This window comes from Equus caballus, chromosome 1 (genome assembly GCF_041296265.1).
Source record: "Equus caballus isolate H_3958 breed thoroughbred chromosome 1, TB-T2T, whole genome shotgun sequence".
Lineage (NCBI taxonomy): Eukaryota > Metazoa > Chordata > Mammalia > Perissodactyla > Equidae > Equus > Equus caballus.
This window is the reverse complement of record NC_091684.1, coordinates 59,059,791-59,074,655: the sequence shown is the minus strand read 5'-3', so window position 1 is coordinate 59,074,655 and position 14,865 is coordinate 59,059,791. Positions and strand designations below refer to the sequence as shown.

Here is a 14,865-nt window from a genome sequence, read left to right as displayed (position 1 = left end):
ATGGTTATGGATGGGTACGAATAATGATATGACTAAATGCCCCCTTGCCAATTCCTACAATTCTTGTCTTCCAGTGGGTGTTTTGTTCTACACCTTCTCTATCTATTTATGTATGCATTTCCACTTATGGAAATGCAGTTTTATTTTGTTTTTACATAAATGGTACTATACAGTATTATTGTTCTACAATTTGGTTTTTTTTTCATTAATAACATGTCTGGGTGAGCTTTCTATCTCAATATATACAGACTCCATTCTTTTTAACTCTTGCCTGATCTTCCAGAAGATAGATTTACCAGAGTTTATTTAGCCATTCTCTGTTGATGGCCATTCGATGTTTTCAATTTCAGTACTACCAAAACTCTGCCATGGAAGGGAAATACATAACTTGTGCACTCCTGTGCCTGCTTTTCTAGGACACATATCAAGAAATGGAATGGCTGGGTTACACAATGTGCACATTATTGATTTTAACAGTGCCAAACGGCCCTCCAAATTGACTACACCAATTTACACACCTGTCAGCAGTACATGAAAGTACCCATTTCCCACTAGCTTGCCCATATTAATCACTTTTTACTCTGTTTTAGGCGCGTATATATTTCATCTCTTAGGTTTGGGTCTGTAAGTGCTCTGGGAGCAGGGCCCACGACCTCCTCATGTCTGCATCCCCTCCCGCATCTGGTAGGTGTTCAATGAATGGTTGTTGAATGGTCTCTAACCATAAGTTCTTTGCTCATCTCTGAACAATCCACACCTTTCCAAAGCATTTACCGAGATTGCATCTAACTTTGACGTTATTTCTGCAGAATGAAAAACATTCTTAAGAAAGTCAGTTGAAAACAAACAACCCAAGTGAAAAATGGGCTGAGGATCTGAACAGACATTTTTCCAAAGAAGATATACAGGTGGCCAACAGGCATGTGAAAAGATGTTCAACATCAGTAATTATTAGAGAAACGCAAATCAAAACTACAATGAGATATCACCTCACACTTTCAGAATGGCTAGTCTTAAAAAGACAAGAAATAACAAGTGTGGGAGAGGATGTGGAGAAAAGGGAATCTCATACACAGCTGGTGGGAATGCAAACTGGTGTAGCCACTCTGGAAAACAGTATAGAGACTCCTCAAAAAATCAAAAATGGAACTACCATATGAGCCTGCTATTCCCCTTCTGGGTATTTATCCAAAGAACATGAAAACACTAACTTGAAAAGATATATACACCCCTATGTTTGTTGCAGCGTTATTCACAATAGCCAAGACTTGGAAACAAGTTAAGTGCCCATCAAAGGATAAATGGATAAAGAAGATGTGATACATACACATGGAATACTACTCAGCCATAAAAAAGATGAAATTTTGCCATTTGCGACAACACGGATGGAACTTGAGGGTACTATGCTAAGTGAAATAAGTCAGATGGAGAAAGCCAAATATCATAAGATTTTACTCATATGTGGAAGATAAACAACAACAACAAACAAACAGATAGATACAGACAACAGATTGGTGGTTACCAGAGAGGAAAGGGGTTGGGGGGAGGGTGAAAGGGGTAAAGGGGCACATTTGTATGGTCATGGATGGCAACTAGACATTTGGTGCTGAACACAATGTAGTCTCTACAAAAGTCAACACAGAATGATGTAAACTCGAAATGTATATAATGTTATAAACCAATGTTACCTCAGTAAAAAAATAAATTAAAAAAAATTTTTAAAAAAGAAAGTTGGTTGAATTTTTGCACTTCCCTCCCATGGAACAAGTTACAGACATCCTTCAAGTTGCCTAAGACAGGATTCCCTCCTGGTTTAGGGCAGGAGGCAGTGAAAACAGACCTGGTGGTCTCAGACAATAGCTAGCAGGGTGTCCCACCCACTGGGAAACAGCAGGCTAGAGGCGCCTCACAATCCCTGGGAGCTAGACAGAGATGGAATGGTGAGGGAGTAAGGTCAGAATCTTTGGAACGTTCTGGATCCAAGGAGGTAAATTCTTTTATAGAGTTTTGAAATAGAGAAAACCATTAATAATGTCTAAAGCATGGCGATAAATGGACCCAGGTGAGGAGAAGATGTGGCAGGGTAGGAAAAACGAGTGGAGAACAGGGCATATTTTTAAAGGAAATTAGGATACAGAAAAGAGAGGTTTTAAAGGTGTGAATTATGCGATTCAAGATAAACTTTTCCTCCAGGCGGTGTCTATATTTATTTATATGATAATCTTGGGCTAAAGCATTTCTAAAAATCCATGAGCGTGGTTCCAAATCTTGGTGCTCTGAACATTATTTGAAAATAGGAGTTTTCCAAAGGGATAAGAGACAATTTTTAGTTAAAGATGAACGAATTGAGAATTAGGTGTAGCTTAATTTGTGTTTCACAAAGGAACTGGTCCTAAATAAGAAACAACATAACGATGACACATTTTTGCTCTTAATAATGTTCCTTTTTCTCTCACTTATTGAACCGTTTCAATAGCAACTGCGCGGCCCAGTGAGGGTCCAATTGTATTTAGACACAAACACAAATGAGGAAAGTGAGGAAACCATTTGCTATGGTGGCTTGATTGCTCCTAGGGGAATGGGCTCCTGAGGTCTGGGCGCTTAGACCCCCGCCCTGGTTTGAATTCCTCGGAGCTGGACAGAGGCTGGACTGATCCCTCGGTTCCCCAGCGCTGATGGAACACCAAAGCTGCCTTTACAATCAGGGCGGCGGGGCCGTGATTCCACCGCACCCCTCAAACACACAGGGACCCGCGCTTTCCTTTCTCGGCCCACTTCTTCTCTCCTCCTTTCATCCCTTCAGCCACCTGGGCCCCTTGCCGATAAATTCCGGCAGTAACCGGGCCTAAATCATGCCCGCGGTGGCCCACTAACCAACAGGGACAATCAAAGACTGGAAACTCCTGGAGAAGGAGGCGCATTCGGGCCTTGGCGGGCTTAAAGCCCCTGGGGCCGTTGTCGTGCGGAACAAAGAGGGCAGGAGCGGAGGGCGCCCCCACGAGGAAAGGCGGGGAAAGACACTCACGGGCGCGATTTAGGAGGCGGGCGAGGCTGGAACTAGGGTGCTCGGGCGGAGCGGGCTGGGCGCCCGGGGAGGCAGGGCTGGTCCCCGCCCGCCGCGCCCCAAACGTGATTCGCACAGCGTCTGGCGCCAGGCGCAGCCCTTTCCTGCATCGCAGCCACTTTACTTTTATTCCCCCTTTCCTTCTTATTATTTTTTTTTTTTCCCGCGCAAAGCGGGAACCCTGGGCTGCCCAGCGAGCCGCGGAGGGGCCGCCATTTCCCGGGGAAAGCGCAGCGCGCGTCGGCACTGGGCGCCCCGGAAAGGGAACCGGAGGGGAGTGCCCGGCCCCGAGCCCTCCTCCCCGCCGGCCCGGGGCTCACGGCCGCCCGCGGCGCCCGGCCCGCCGCGCAGCAGCCCCCCGTGCTGGTCCCCGCCGCCCCGCGTCCCCGGCCTGACCTTCCTGGCGCGGCCCGCCCCTGGACCCCGGTTTCTTCCGCCCGGCGCCTCTGCGCCCTTTCCATTGTCAGCCTGGAGCAGCCGGCGCCCAACTCGGGCGGGCACCCTCGGAGGCCCCCGAGCGGCCCTGCCCGGGCTCCCTGGGCCCCAGCGCAGCCCACCGCCCCCGGACCAGTCCCCCTCGGCGGCGGGGCGCCTTCCTCCTCCCTCTTCTGCGCCCCAAACTCCGCATCCCCAGGAGCCCTGCGCTTCCTCCGGGTCCAGCCTCGCCCGGGGCCCGCTGCTGGACCCGGCATCCCTCCACCTCCCTTCCTCATCGCCCGAGATGCCCCTGGCTCCTCGCCGACCGCAGGAATTTTACCGCTTCTTTAGCAATTCTCTCCCCCCCCCCCACCCCCCTTTATTTTCCGAGGAAGCAAGTTGGGCAGCTTGATTTCTTAATTTTTGTTTTTCTTTTTTTCATTTTTGCGGAGAGGGTCGACTATTCGGGGTGCGCCCGCGGGGGCTGGGTGGCGGAGAGAGGCAGGGGGTTCTCTCCGGCCCCTGCACTGCCCTAGCAGCGCGTTTTGTTTCCAGACCCCGAAGCCCCTGAACAATAATGCCATCGCCATGGCGGGCTCACCTGGTGCTGCGCCGCCTGCTCCGGGCGCCCGTCCCTCTGCGCGCCGCTCCCCGGGCGCAGGTTCGGCCCGCGCGGCGCCGGTGCCGGGCAGGACTCTTTGCCTTTCTTTGGGTTCTATCTGTGCGTGTCAATGGCGGCAAGCGGCAGTTCTCCGGGCCGCGGATAGTAGCGGGGGGAGGAGGAGGAGGGAGAAGGGATTGCTCCTTCTCCACATAACCACCTCTAGGAGGAGTCGCTCAGCCTCATCCCCCGCCAGCCCAGGCTCCGCGACGGGTCCGGGGCTTTCGGTGGGGCTCGATGAGCTATTGTCCTTCAGGAGCATTAAAGATGAAGCCGCGCGGCCTCCGCGCCGCTGGCGGATCTGCTGGATGTGCCCAGGGCCTCTTGCTAAGATGAGGTTTTCTCCAGACCTGAGGACAGAGGCTCTGGTTACGATCCAGGCTCCTGTTAGCAGGATCCACCTTTGGTGGAAGAAGGCGGCGTGGGCGTTCATCGGGCAGTTCTGGGGAGAGCCTTAGAAGGTGAAAGCGAAAAATGCCACCTTCGATCGTCCTGGGTCCTCAAATAATAACAAATACATTAACGTTTATGTCCACCACGGTAGCATAAGGTGGCCACAGCTACGAGAACTGAGAATTTATATCCATGCCTGTGGGCATTTTATAAATTAAGATCGATTTAGAATCCAGCAATTCCTAATATTGGGAATAGCAGATGTATGCTTTGGTGGGTAAGACTGTGTGCATGGACATAATCTTTAATTTGATTGCTTTATAGTGTGTTAATTTGTAATATCGCAGCGGGTATTAAGATTAGCAAGAGTCTATTAAGGACCAATTTTTATTAGTTTCTAGAAAATATATTTTTATGGGGGTATGGTAGACAAAAATCAGTTGCCATAATGGGATTAGTAGTTGTTCTGTTCCTACTGGAAGCCAGTGCTGTCCTTTGGAGCTGGCCATGTTGGCCAGGGCTCCATGGCTGGGGGGTTGGGTAGGTGGGGAGTGTCAAAAGAATTTATTTTAGTGGGAAATGCTAACTTGCTATAGGCCATCCATACTTCCTCTGATTTCTCCCTGATGAGTCAAAGGATCGTGAGAAGCAAAATTTTGATCTCTTCAAAAAAAAGAAACTCTCAGGAAAACAATTCTCCAGCATTGGTGGAAGGGATGCTTTTCAAAGCCTTTCCCATTTGGTAATATTGTGTATATTTGCCCCATAAACTTGTAAATGTTTAGGCAATGAGGAACCTTGGGGTGACAGAGCTTGCAATTGCCTGAGTGGGAAGAACCCAAATGCCTTCCACCTCTGGATTCATACTAGTTAGTCAGGGCTATTGGTGGAATTAGTAGATAGCGCTTTAGATCATGTGTATTTTAAACAAGTGTTTTGCTGCAAAATCAGTCGGCTTCCCAAAAGATCATACATGTATCATCAAGGTATAAATAGACCTCTCTCTCTTTTAATCCCATATGGCTTCTCAAACCCTCCTGGACCCAATGGTCTCAGTTTACGGGGTCTTCCTCCACTCTTCTTCCCACTCCTTTTACCCTCTATGTGTGCCCTCACTGTTGTTTGTCTTTGAACGCAGTCTCCAGGTCAGAAATCCAGGCAGGATAAAGTCCTTTTCTCCCAAGGCATATATTTAAAGGATTTCAAATGATCCCCTGGGGCATCTCATCATGGTTTTGATTTCCCCTTCCTAGAGGTAGCACCTATCTCCCTTCTTATATGGATTTCTGGTGTCCATTCTTGATCAGAAATAACCTCCAGGTCAACATTCAAGAGGGTTCAGGAGCCTTCTGGAAGCGCTTGAAAAATATTCCTACCTGTGACCCAGTCAGCCAGGCTGACTGAGATATGGTTGAATAATTCATCGTATATATTAGATTCACATTCTCCCTGTAACTTCCCAATAAAAATTGTATGTGTGGTCATTTTTATGTGCCTTTTATGTAACTCATTTCATCCTAGATTTTGTTATGTGCTATCCAGGGAAAGGCTGGGTCTAAGGAATTTACTAGTCAGGATTCTCCCATTTCCTACTGGTTGGTTTCTTCGAATAGATGATGCCATCGCAACTCAGAGAATCTGGGGAAATGTCAGCTTCATAATTCTCTTGTTCTTAGAATTGAAGGGATCGTAGAGTCCACTTGGTCAAACCCTTTATGTTATAGGAAGAAATCTGATATTCAGGTGGGTGAAGGGACTCAGCCAAGGCCACACGGGAAATTAATTAGTGGCAGAGACTCCGGTGCCTTTCCAGATGCACTGCTGAATGCAGTTCCACCACCTCCAAACTTCTTAGGATGCATAGGAGACAAATATGCAGCCTAATATGCAGCTCTAGTTAAATCATATGTATTTAATATTGAGCATTTAACGCATGCACAAAAATTTAACACAAATAATTGTGTAGTTAAAATACATTTAAAATAGTCAACATGATTATAAGTTCATCAGTGATCTTGAGTTCTGCCATGGCCTCTAGCTCAGAAAACCCTTGACAGGGTAATAAATGGAGATAATAAGAGTTTACAAGTATTGAATGCTTAGTGTGTGCGCTGCAAGTTACCCTTACTAACTCATTTAATTCTCACAACAACTCCCGGGGGGGTGGGCACTATTTTCTCCTTTTTACAGATGGGGAAACTGAGGCACAGTGAATGAGGAACTGGCCCACAGTTACAGAGATAGGAGTGGCAGATTCATGCTCGTCACCCCTCCCTTAATCTGGCCGCAGGGATGTGGGCATTCATTTAAGCACAGGAATTTTGCGATTGGTCACGTGATCGAAAGTCCCTTGGGCCGTTCCCAGTACACATCCTCAAGAAGTCAGTGAAAAGCCTAATTCCAGGAGGTTGGTGGATTACCATTGCACTGAAAATGTTTTCTTAACCTTTGACCTGTATGAGTGTGTAATCCTATGAATAAATGTGTCCATTGTAAGTTGACTCTATGAGCGACAAGAACGTCTAGTAGATATTTTATTGAGACGCAGGATGCACTGCCTCTCCACTGAGAGACGGGCACGCAGCGTGATTACAGATGGAAGAATGAATCAGCCGTGCAGCTGGGTTCATATTCTATTGAGTCTACGAGTAATTCATCCACAAAATCATCTATTTTAGAAACAGCTTCATCGATTTTGCCCCCCAAAACCTTTTTACTTTCTCTGATCCAAATTTATGATGTTGTGTGAATTGAGTGGGTTTTCATTTTCCGTGATTAGTTGTAATCTAGTTTGTGACTCCTATTATAATTTGTGATCATTTTACCCTTCTGAGATCTTGGTATGCAATTACCCTACTCCTTTTCTGACCCTCGCCACTTCCAGAAGGACTATGTCTTGTAGGTGTATATTTATATCTGACATATGTATCTGTGTGTGAGATTTATATGTCCAGATTAATTTCATTTGAGGATTTCTGATCTCCTTTGAAGTAACCTGAGAGTCCCTGGGAGTGTCATAAAAACAGATGGAAATCATTGGCTTAAGGTCTTCTTTGAACGTAAGTTAGGCAATTCTAGACGCTGTATTAATCCCTTCAAGGCACCAACTGGCATAACTCTAAATAGCAACATGGGGTCCTAGGGTTACGAATGCAGACAAAGCACGGAGCTAAGCAGTGCCCCACTATTCTGAGAGGTAAATACAGCTTCTAAATGTACCTCTGGAAGATACCAGGCAGTTGGACTTTAAAAATTTTTATTACTTAGAAATATGGAAAGTCTTTCCCATTGTTATATTTTTAAATAGTGAAAATGATTACTGTTAAACATTTATTTCCTTGATCAGAACTGGTGGGTTTTCAGATCTTAATCAGTTGTGGAAGGGAATACCTTCCTTAAAGAAAGGACATATTGGGCCAACCCAGTGGCTTGGCGGTTAAGTGGGCACATTCTGCTTCAGCGGCCCAGGGTTCACAGGTTCGGATCCCGGGCGCAGGCATGGCACCTCTTGTCAAGCCATGCTGTGGCAGATGTCCCACACATAAAGTAGAGGAAGATGGGCATGGATGTTAGCTCAGGGCCAGTCCTCCTTGGCAAAAAGAGGAAGATTGGCAGCAGTTAGCTCAGGGCTAATCTTCCTCAAAAAAAAAAAGAAAAAAAGAAAAAAGGACACATAGGCAATCATTACGCCAACAAAGCCCATTCTTCATATCTCTGGCTGAAGAGAACATCTTCATCTCCTAACAAAAGAAACATTTTACTAGTCCTGAGTCTTATAAACAACAACAAAATATATCCTTTTGGATACTAAGTCCTGATGCTGCGGTTCTGGGAAAGGGGATTTACATAAGTAGGTCTGTGTCTGTATAGATGCATATCTATGTATATACATCTCTAGTGAATAAATTAATATTTGTGTGTGTGTCATGTGTGTGTGCGTTATAAGACAGGTAGTAACTGAGATTGCAGTAGGCTCAGAGTTAGGGTTAGTTTGGATTTTAAAGGAATCTACAAATGTTTAGCAATTAGCTGATGAACTATATTGTAAAGGAAAATAAAATGTTTCAAGTTTTTAAGGGAAATACATTGTCAGCCCAATTATGCAAAGTTGCCGTTAGGACAAAAAGGCACGTGGTGTCATTAAATTTAATGGAAACAGAACCTGGAGCTGGGGAGTGTGCCGGTAGGTGGGTAGGTGTTTGGTTACCTCCAGGCAGGGCTTTTTGCAACAATTGTGATGGGAAGTGGCAGGACACATCTAGAGAGTTTGGATGGTAGCATCTGCGTCAGGAGATCTCTGCAATGCGGCCTCACACCTAAACAAAACTGCTCTTTACAATTTAGGCCCATTCTAGAGAATGGGGGCACTGATTTTCCCAATCCACAAAAACAGAATACCATAGTAAAACTATAATTTATTTATACAAATGGTGTGTTTTTACAAAGGCCATCTGTCAGTTGACTCTCTGATTTAAAACAAATCTGTTTGTTCCCCAGAAGAAATAACATGTCTGTTGAAAAAGGATTTATGGACGACAGGCTGCCCAATCCACCAGCCATTGGTAAAATAGTAACTATTTATGATATATTTACTTCTAAGCGAGTGCTGTGAGTGGAAACTATTACTTGTAAAGTATGGTAATTAATTTTTCATTACCTCAAAGCCAAGAAATGGAGCCCAGTTGCATTTAACATTGCTGCATGAGAAACATGTTTCTTCTGGAAAAAAATATGCAAATAAAAAAGCATTCCGAGAGCTATGGCCGTGTGGTAGCTCACTGCTCTGCTGGGTGGGGATAGGACCATGGGATTGAACTCAAGCCCTGGGTTCGTTTTTGGAGAACAGGAAGACAAATAACTATTGAATGACTCTGGCCATTTAATCTCTAGGCACCATTGATGGTCCTTATCGAAAATTAGATCTTACCATTAATACTGAAAGAAAAGAGGACTCTAGGCTGGGAGAAACAGAAATGAAAGAGAAAGGAAGACCCCTACACAAAGGGGACACTCGAGAGCATATTTATTTATATTTTAACATTTACTTTGGAATGCAATCTAATATTTCTTAATACGTATCCTCTTCAAGGAACTGGGCCAGGGACCACCCAGCTGCCGAGTGGTTAAGTTTGCATACTCCGCTTCAGCTGCCCAGGGTTCGCCGTTTCGGATCCTGGGTGTGAACCTAACACAGCTCTTTAAGCTATGCTGTGGCGGCATCCCACATATCACAACCAGAAGGACCTACAGCTAGAATATACAACTATGTACTGGGGCTTTAGGGAGAAAAAAAAAAGAGGAAGATTGGCAACAGATGTTAGCTCAGGGCCAATCTTCCTCACCAAAAAGCATACCTTGAAAAAAAAAAAAGAAAGAAAGAAACTGGGCTAGGTCACATGAGAGCTACAAAAGGCATGTTCTCTTCTCTCAGGAAGCTTGCAATCTACCTAAGTCGGAGCATGAGGATCGGTACAGACATTACCCTGACATTATCAGTGAAAAATGGTTACCAAGAGGCAGTGGTTAGCTTATCACCCAACATGTTTCTTAAGTTAACACCAATTCTTATATTTTTGTTTTCCAAAGCATTCTTAAAATCAGCCAAACCAGATTTCCCCCCAAATATTTTATTTTATTGACTTCCAATTAGTTTTTGTTTTTCAAACATTTTAAAAAAATAGGTAATAGTTGAATATGATACACAAATAAAAAGGTACAAAGGTAGACGATCCATGGGGTCCTTTGCCCCGTGTCACCCAGGCGGCCGGTTGCCCTCTCCAAAATAACCAAAAGTATTTCTTCTGTGTCCTTCCGAGCAAGTACTTTTCTCTCGTCTTTCTCTTTGTGGACAGAGGTCTTGTTTGTCTTTTCCAGGAGACACTGGAGGAGTCTTAATATTCAAATCCCAAAGGGGATAGATTCTAAGATGGCACCTGTGCTCCTGTCTGCTGAGGTCTCAGGCAGGGGAGGACCCAGAGGCTCAGAGGCAAGATGTCGGTGAGTGTCTTGATGCAGGATGCCCTGCTGGTGCAGTGGCAAAGTGAAAGGCCCCCGTCTCCAGATCTAGGAAAATCCCCACAGGACCTAAGTCAACGCCCAGGGACACGGCTGGCGCTGAAATACATTTTGTCTCTCAGGCTGACAGTCTAGGATCCCAGCTCTGAAGATAAGAGGACCCTCTCTTCACCCCTTGATGGATCCTTGAAGATGCTCAGATGCCACTCCCCTCTATTTCCCACAAGTACCTCCCAGTAGTGGGGCTAGAGATGAAGTGGGGACTACCCCCAGCCCCCATTATGTAGACAAATCTCTCAGGACAATTGGACTGAGCCTGTTTGCCCCCAAGCTCCACGCTGCAAAGGGCATCTGAAATGATGAGGTGGTTGTTGGCCGGGGTCACATCCAAGCTCATGTCTGCTTGGGAGCTCTGCAGCCTGGTCCGTGGACAGGGTCACCTTCAGCTGGGCCTGCTGCTCTCTGGTTTGGGCTATCGACCTTCCCATCTGGAGGCTGGGTCTCAGCTCAGCCTTGAGGGATCTGAGGGTGGTGGGCCAGGGCACAGCACTGCCCCGGGGCTGCATGGGAAGGAGGTTGTTATAGCCAAGGTGCTCAAGGAGCGTGGCTTTCGGGAATAGTATGGGAGGGGGAGCTCATGACTTCCTGCAGGCGTTCAGCTGTGGCCACCTCAGGTCTGGTTCTCAGCAACCCTCCTGCCTACCTCCTCCCCCTTTATAGACGAATTCTGATGTCCACTCCTGGGCCTCAACACACCACTCCCCACCTCACCTAATTATTCCTTCCATTTCATTTGGGTTGGGGAAAGGTACTCAGACTGAGAGGGTAGAGAGTTCACACCAAAGGAGACTCAGTCACTCACACCTTTGCTCTTAGAGGTTTCTGCCTTGATTTCTCTCCCTCTCTTTCTTTCTCCCTCTTTCCATTCCTTCCTTCCTCTTTGAAATTCTTAGCTTGGGTTCTTGGACATGCAAAGGTCCACCAAGAGCTGTTAGGGCTCTTGGAAGATACTGAGGTTCTGCAGCATTCTTTGCGTATGTGCATTTCTGTTGAGAAGTTCCATCTTATTTTTTTGGCAGATTCTCAAAGGGATTTCCACCACAAAAGATAGCTAATGCCGACTGTCTTTCATCTTGCCCCAGACTCCCGTCCTCAGCAGCTGAGCCCTGGTTCCTCTGTGATGTGCTGTGAGAAAATGTTACTCCTCCCTTTATAGTAGAGATTGGCACTTTTTCTATAAAAGGCCAGAGAGTAAATATCTTTGGCTTGTGGGCCAAGAGGCAAAATGGAGGATATTATGTAGGTACATATATAACAAGAGAGACAACAAGTTTCAACAACTTTTTTATTAATAAAATTCTAAATATAATAATAATAGTATATAATTTTTTTGGTAATATATGTCTACTCATGAGAATAATGGAATTCTGTCTTTTTTTTTTTGGAAGAAGATTAGCCCTGAGTTAACATCCGCCACCAATCCTCCTCCTTTTGCTGAGGAAGATTGGCCCTGAGCTAACATCCATATCCATCTTCCTCTACTTTATATGTGGGATGCCTCCCACAGCATGGCTTGATAAGCGGTGCATAGGTCCATGCCTGGGATCTGAACTCACAAACCCCAGGCTGCCGAAGCAGAGTGTGCAAACTTAGCTGCTGCACCATCAGGCCAGCCCCAACAATTCTCTTAATTGAGGTTAAAATTTAGTGTTCACTGTCATCAAAATGGATTGCAAGTGCTCATCTATCAATGCTGGTCTGTAATGAGATTTTAACATATTAAATCTAAAAAATAAAATTTGCGTATCATGTAATTTTCATGCACCACAAAATATTATTCTTTGTTTGATTTTTATGCAAACATTAAAAAATGTAAAAATCATTCTTAGCGTACGGGCTGTACAAAAACAGGGAGTGGGCTGGATTTGTTCTTAGGGCTGTGGTTTGCCCATTTCTGCTTTATAACACTCACACAGCTATGGTATACACCTTTGTTTCCTCCTCCATCTTGCTTTAAGCGCTCATGGTTAAAATGTTAAATAATCCTAAAAGTCTTTTAGTGAAAAACAGTATCGATCTGGTCTATTTCTCCCTACCCCACTGCTGCTCCCCAGAAGCAACTACTTTAAATTCTTAGCTGTTTTTTCTGATATTTATCTATATAGGTCTAGGAAGAAAGAAAGAAAGAAAAATAGAAGGAAGGACGGAAAGAAAGACAGAGAGAAAGAAAGAAAAGAGAAAAGGAAAACATTAAAATGAATATAGTGCTCTTTCTTGATTTTTCAATTTTAGACACTATACCTACTGACTTACTGTGGAGTGAGATTTTAGTTCTCTTACACTCCTTCTCTCCTCCCCAAGTCCTTTCCTCTCATCGTCTCACGATTTTTGGTTAAATTAATATTCAGTCTTTATATTATTGTGATCATAGAGCTATTACTCACAGCAGAGCCACGTAGTATACTATAACTACATTTCCTATTTTGCTCAACATTTGTTTTTCCTAAAGGTAGTACCTGCCCCTTTTTTGGCTTAATTGTCTTTGTACTTAATTGTTACAGTGTTGTAATGCAACTGCACGTGGGTGATGCCTAGTCATTTTCAGTATAACTCTGGATGGTATAGCAAGACATAGCTGGTGGTGTAATGTGACGGAATTGTACCTGCAGCCAGGATGTTAGCTCCTGTGGCTTGTGCAAGGTGGTTTTACAATCACGTGCAGTGATGATGTTGGGGTTCCAGGATGACAAGGATGGAGGCAGGAGAGACTTCGTCAGTGCCTATTTAGCTTCCTACAACTTGCAGGATGTCACTGTAAACAAGCAGAATGTCTGTACCACCTTGAGAACACCTGTGAGGACCTGGAGACTTGAGGAGCCACCCACACCCCACACCCCACACTCCAACCAGCCTGACACCCTCTTCCCTCCATTACCGGCGTGGTATTCTTTCAGCTTGCTGTAGTGAAGTGTTGCTTGTATAAGATTCCTGACTGAACATAACTGATCCCCCAAACTCACCACAGATCTCCAGACGTGCTCTCAATATGGCGAACCAAGTAGATAATCTAGCAGCTGTTGTTGTTGCTTCTCCTCCTCCTCCCCTCGCCCCTCTCCTCCCCTTCCTCCCGTCTTCCCCCTCCCCTTCTCTCTCTTCTCCTTCTTCTTCTTTTTCTCCTCCCCCTCCTCCGCCTCTCCCCTTTCTTCCTCTCTTAGACATTCCTCCTGGATTGCTCTCCTTACTTACTGCAGGGGGTGCAGGCTTTCTAGGATTTGCTATCTAATTATTTACCTTTTCCATCTTCTTAACTACCTTTACCTCTTTATTGTGTTGGATCCTCTGTCTTCCTCTTTCTTGATTGACTTCTTTGTTTTAGTGGGGCACATTTTTCAGGAACTTCCTGAGAAAGGGAGTATGGGAGGTAAAATATTTGCATGTCTAAAAATTTTTTTATTCTACCACCACATTTGATATCTTTCATCTGTGGTCGTTTCTCTTACTCTTTTTTCCTTAAAGGTTTATGTCTTTAAACTCTTGTACTGTCATTTTAATGGAGTTTTGGGAGGGAGTAGAAAGAAACATAGATAACAGAGTTAGATGATTTTCACCTGCTATTCAATGTCTTTTTCCTTTATTAATAGAACCCTCCCCCCCCCCCATTTAGCTAGACAGCCAGAATAACCACTGCATCTCCCAGCTTCCCTTGCAACTAGATTTGGATGCGTTGTTATATTCTGACCAGTTCTGCACACATTATATGTATAACTTCCAAGTCAGGCTATTAAAGGCAAGAGACAGGTCATCTCCTTCTCCACCTTGTTGCCTGGACCTGGTCATGGTGATAAACCATCCTCAATCTTACAGAAGAGGGTGGTGCTCTGGGAAGGCTGAGCATCAAGAGAGAAAGAATATGGGTCCCCAACATAGTATGACACCTTATCAGCCTTGGCCTCCTGAAGCTCCCTGTGATGTGGGAGAGAATTATATCTCTATCTTGTTTAAGTCATTATTAGTAGAACCTACATCCTAACTAATCCACTGCATGTGTTTGATCTGCCATGTTTAACTGGAGGAGATCCTTCATTACATGTAGAACAAATTTCTTCTCTTTTTCACAGAAGAGAAATAAAAGGCTCAGAAGTGGTAAGCAGTGGAGGAAGAAACACATGGCTCAGTTGGGTGAATAGATGAACCACTGGCATACTACCGCGCTCAAAACTTATTTCATTTTTATTCACATGGTTCATGCAAGGAAGAATGAGCTTAGAGATGAAAGATTTGGTTCAAGTTCTAGCTCCTCCACGATGTGACCTTG

At 44.9% G+C, this 14,865-nt stretch overlaps 1 protein-coding gene across 2 annotated transcripts in view; it reads right to left on the bottom strand.

The window, feature by feature from the left end:
• The window catches only part of MACROH2A2 (macroH2A.2 histone), a 50,856-nt gene extending 46,287 nt beyond the window's left edge, over positions 1–4,569 (bottom strand). The window contains exon 1 of one of the 2 annotated variants that reach the window (XM_005602433.4): positions 4,083–4,569. The gene's annotated coding sequence lies outside the window, so the exon portion shown is untranslated. The remainder of the gene's footprint in view (positions 1–4,082) is intronic. The other variant, XM_023644212.2, reaches the window with a different exon arrangement.
• Between the last annotated feature and the right edge of the window lie 10,296 nt (positions 4,570–14,865).